The 5,000-nt window shown below is 51.5% G+C and overlaps 1 non-coding gene across 1 annotated transcript in view; it reads right to left on the bottom strand.

Annotated features, from left to right (window-relative positions):
* Nucleotides 1-143, bottom strand: part of LOC126443823 (small subunit ribosomal RNA) — a 1,909-nt gene extending 1,766 nt beyond the window's left edge. Inside the window, exon 1 of the ribosomal RNA XR_007582207.1 lies at nucleotides 1-143. This exon is cut by the window's left edge and continues 1,766 nt beyond it. This is a non-coding gene — a ribosomal RNA (small subunit ribosomal RNA).
* Between the last annotated feature and the right edge of the window lie 4,857 nt (nucleotides 144-5,000).

The following is a 5,000-nucleotide window of genomic DNA, read 5'->3' as shown; positions in this document are numbered from 1 at the left end:
TCCAAGTAACGTGGGTACGATCTAAGGAACCATAACTGATTTAATGAGCCATTCGCGGTTTCACCTTAATGCGGCTTGTACTGAGACATGCATGGCTTAATCTTTGAGACAAGCATATGACTACTGGCAGGATCAACCAGGGAGCTGCGTCAACTAGAGCTGAGCAGCCGGCCGCCCGGGAGTGTGTCCCGGGGGCCCGCGCGAACACGCAAGCGTCCGCTCAATTATTCTGCAAACAGGAGGAGGCTGAGCTCCCCTGCACAACACACCTCGAAACCCTCTCAGGTCCCGGCGGCGCGCAGCGCCGTCCTAAGTACTTGGTCGGGTTCGAGAGAGGCGCAATCGCCCGGAGTTAGGCGAGTAGACGCTTTAGGTGCGACCACCCGTGCTCCCAACTGAGCTTGCCGCTGCCGACAGAGGCCCGGGAGCGTGCTGTCGTGGCATTGCCGGCGGGAGACAACACGCGCCACCTACGGTGACCGGCAGCTCCAACGCCAGCGCCACAGAAGGACAAAAGCCCCACTTGGGTGCCGAAGCGAACTCTCCCAGCACAGCGCACGCGCCAACACGTCCGCACAGCTGCGATACAAACCACCTGCGAGAACCGCTGGGGCGACCGAGCAGCAGACGGCGTCGCGGCGCCGAGCGCCGGGCGGCGGCGCATCCTCAGCGCACACAGTCCTCAATCGGACCAGCACACTGCAGATGGCCACCGCGCTTCGCACCGGGCCCGCGAGGACCTACTTTGGCCGCAAGGCGCCGCGAGCAGGGGGCCCCGGCGCGCAGCTGCGCCGCCTGCCGCGTCCGTCGGCCGGCGCGCCTGCCACTGGCCGCCCCCACCAGCCGGCTGTAGCGCGTGCGCCCACGCACCGCGCTGCCAGCACGCCGGGCGGCCCCCCCCTCACCGGCCGGGGACAGTCTCACCCAGCCACCGCCGCGTATCGCCTCACACCCAGATCCCCTTTCACGTTCGTGGGCATGGTGGGTATCCCTGAAACAACCAGTTAATAGCTCGACCGATCGTCGCCAACACTGATTCACCTCTAGCGAGAACAACCGCACCACAACGGGTTACCTGTTGTTCATTTGCGTAACGTCACCAGCAAACGTAGACGTCCATCGCCATTTGCAACGAGTATTGCATGCCTGTGTCAGGTGTCACAACACACTACGTCTGCCCACATAGACGCAACAACATGTGCACGCCTCGAGAACACGTGGAAGGTAGCCCCCGTACGTATGCGGTGTCCATTGCGCGAACGACTGTCAGCCGGCCTCTGCAGGATGTCGCAGATGTGGAACGCGGTGCAACATGCTATCACGGTGTGTGAGAAGAGACGACTACGTCCGAATACACGCTCCACTACATCAACAGACTGCTCATGCTGATCGCCATCGAGGGCGTCCGTTCCTCCCACACGTCTGAATGGCGTACCACACTGCAATCCAGCTCTTATAGGGAGACGACACGTAGCTGCGTGCACAATATTTGGACTGTATGGTCTGCCGTTGCTAGGCGCAGTCGTCGTACGGTCACACATGTGCCACGATGTATCATTCAGTACATACGGACCAATGTGCAGTACAGTTTGTGGGTTTTGCGTACATCGGCGGACAGGTGACAGGCCGTACCACAACGTAGGCTGAGTACGTCGGCATGCGAAGGGCATTGAACATGCAAACTTCTCAACGACCAGCTTGCGAAGGCAGGGGGGAAGGGGGGGGGGGGCATGTACGTCCTGCTGCTATCCACATTACAGTGTATAGCAGGAGCATGTGGAAAGTCAGCAACACCTGCAAGGTGTTTAACATGACGCGATACACAGGGGACCGGGCAGTGCGAATAGCGAACTATATTGCGAGGGTTGCGGTTAGGCAACACTACACTAATTTAACGAGTTGCATAACAATTACAGAGCAGGTTAAGGCGCAATATAGGTTAGGTTAAGGCACAACATGGGTTACGTTAAAGCACAACATGGGTTACGTTAAAGCACAACATGGGTTACGTTAAAGCACAACATGGGTTACGTTAAAGCACAATTTAGGTTACGTTAAAGCACAATTTAGGTTACGTTAAAGCACAATTTAGGTTACGTTAAAGCACAATTTAGGTTACGTTAAAGCACAATTTAGGTTACGTTGAAGCACAATTTAGGTTACGTTGAAGCACAATTTAGGTTACGTTGAAGCACAATTTAGGTTACGTTGAAGCACAAATTAGGTTACGTTGAGGCACAAATTAGGTTACGTTGAGGCACAAATTAGGTTACGTTGAGGCACAAATTAGGTTACGTTGAGGCACAAATTAGGTTAGGTTGAGGCACAATATGGGTTAGGTTGAGGCACAAATTGGGTTAGGTTGAGGCACAATATGGGTTAGGTTGAGGCACAATATGGGTTAGGTTGAGGCACAATATGGGTTAGGTTGAGGCACAAATTGGGTTAGGTTGAGGCACAATATGGGTTAGGTTAAGGCACAATATGGGTTAGGTTAAGGCACAATATGGGTTAGGTTAAGGTACAATATGGGTTAGGTTAAGGTACAATATGGGTTAGGTTAAGGTACAATATGGGTTAGGTTAAGGTACAATATGGGTTAGGTTAAGGTACAATATGGGTTAGGTTAAGGCACAATATGGGTTAGGTTAAGGCACAACATGGGTTAGGTTAAGGCACAACATGGGTTAGGTTAAGGCACAACATGGGTTAGGTTAAGGCACAACATGGGTTAGGTTAAGGCACAATATGGGTTAGGTTAAGGCACAACATGGGTTAGGTTAAGGCACAACATGGGTTAGGTTAAGGCACAACATGGGTTAGGTTAAGGCACAACATGGGTTAGGTTAAGGTACAATATGGGTTAGGTTAAGGTACAATATGGGTTAGGTTAAGGTACAATATGGGTTAGGTTAAGGTACAATATGGGTTAGGTTAAGGTACAATATGGGTTAGGTTAAGGTACAATATGGGTTAGGTTAAGGTACAATATGGGTTAGGTTAAGGTACAATATGGGTTAGGTTAAGGTACAATATGGGTTAGGTTAAGGTACAATATGGGTTAGGTTAAGGCACAACATGGGTTAGGTTAAGGCACAACATGGGTTAGGTTAAGGCACAACATGGGTTAGGTTAAGGCACAACATGGGTTAGGTTAAGGCACAACATGGGTTAGGTTAAGGCACAACATGGGTTAGGTTAAGGCACAACATGGGTTAGGTTAAGGCACAACATGGGTTAGGTTAAGGCACAACATGGGTTAGGTTAAGGCACAACATGGGTTAGGTTAAGGTACAATATGGGTTAGGTTAAGGCACAACATGGGTTAGGTTAAGGCACAACATGGGTTAGGTTAAGGCACAACATGGGTTAGGTTAAGGCACAACATGGGTTAGGTTAAGGCACAACATGGGTTAGGTTAAGGCACAACATAGGTTAGGTTAAGGCACAACATAGGTTAGGTTAAGGCACAACATAGGTTAGGTTAAGGCACAACATACGTTAGGTTAAGGCACAACGTAGGTTAGGTTAAGGCACAACGTAGGTTAGGTTAAGGCGCAATGTAGGTTAGGTTAAGGTACGATATAGCTGAGGTTAAGGTACAATATCGCTTAGGTTAAGGTACACATTGTTGTAGGGAAAGGTGTATTGGGGGGGGGGGCGGCAGGTTCGTTGATAGTGATTATCGTAAGTGCATGCCTGCGGGATCATCCGATTTGTCACGTCAGGATGCACTTGTGGCTCATGACAGGCGGCGCTCCGATTCCAAGGTTATGGCAGATGTGTGTCTTTCATTCCTGCCATTGTTTGTGTACTGTGACAGGAGGCAGTATTGTGATGTTGGGTGCACCCCTGTGTAGGACATGTGTGGGTGTTCGTGGCTTAACTGAGCAATGGCGGATGTCGGAAGGGTGGGATATTCTGTTTTCTGGGTGGACCTCCCGGTCTGGTTATGATAGTGTGGATTGTGTAATGTGGCGGAGAGGATGCACCGGATGTTCTTCCATGCTGGTGGTTAGATATTGTGTGTGTGCCTGTTAGAGGCAGAGAGTAGTGTGTGATAGTGTCTGGCTGACGTGTGGTTCTCATTGTGTGCAGAGTCTTTCAGCATGTATAGGGACGGTTGTATATATTATCTGTATTCTGATGGCTCTGCATTTATTACTAATCAGTGCCGTGTATACGGTTACTCTGGTTCCAGTCGAAACTGTTCTATCTCTGTACATTAGTGACACTGCGGCTCCACTATGTTGCTGCCCCTGTCGGCCGTTTCCCCCAGTGTATGGCTAGTGATTATCAGCAATCAGTCTATTAGTCAATACCGGTAGTGTGACGACTTCAAATGTCCGGGATGGGGGAAGCTAAACCCTTCCCGTGGGTCAGGGCCTAGAAAGACTCTTCCCACGCAGGAGGCTCGGACTGTCGTTACTCTTCCGAGAAATATATTTGCCCAGCGTTTTTTGCGACTGCGAGTGCAACGCCAGGAGGCTCCGACTGTCGTTACTGTTCCGAGATATATATTTGCCCAACGTTTTTTGCGACTGCGAGTGCAACGCCCACGGGTACCGACATGGATGGGGCGCTTCCTAGCTGATCGCTCGGCATGGGAATCAGTACAGTGAGCAATGCGATCGCGTCTGTAGCTTGTACGTGGTACAGCTCGCAGCTCATGTATAGGGACAGCGGGAATGTCGCATATTGGACATAACTCTTCATGAAACGCAAGTTATAGGTGTGGATTGCACATTACGAGTGCGGGAAACTTCCGCCGTTCATCCGCTGGCGTTGCGAGTTTGGCCGTTGGGGTGGGGCACGAGCGGGTGCGGGTGGTGTGATTGCCGGTCCACGACGTCGTGCGGCAGAGGCACTGGCGTTTGGGTGCTGTGGTCGACAGAGGCTGCATGCTTTGTGGGTGGCGTCGAAAGATGGGCACTGTGGGCCCATCGATGTCTTAGTCGGCTTGGCGTCCCATAGATGGCGGTATCGTCGTTGCAGGAGCT

This window comes from Schistocerca serialis, unplaced genomic scaffold, assembly GCF_023864345.2.
Source record: "Schistocerca serialis cubense isolate TAMUIC-IGC-003099 unplaced genomic scaffold, iqSchSeri2.2 HiC_scaffold_194, whole genome shotgun sequence".
NCBI classification, from domain to species: domain Eukaryota; kingdom Metazoa; phylum Arthropoda; class Insecta; order Orthoptera; family Acrididae; genus Schistocerca; species Schistocerca serialis.
This window is presented reverse-complemented; position numbering and strand designations above follow the sequence as displayed.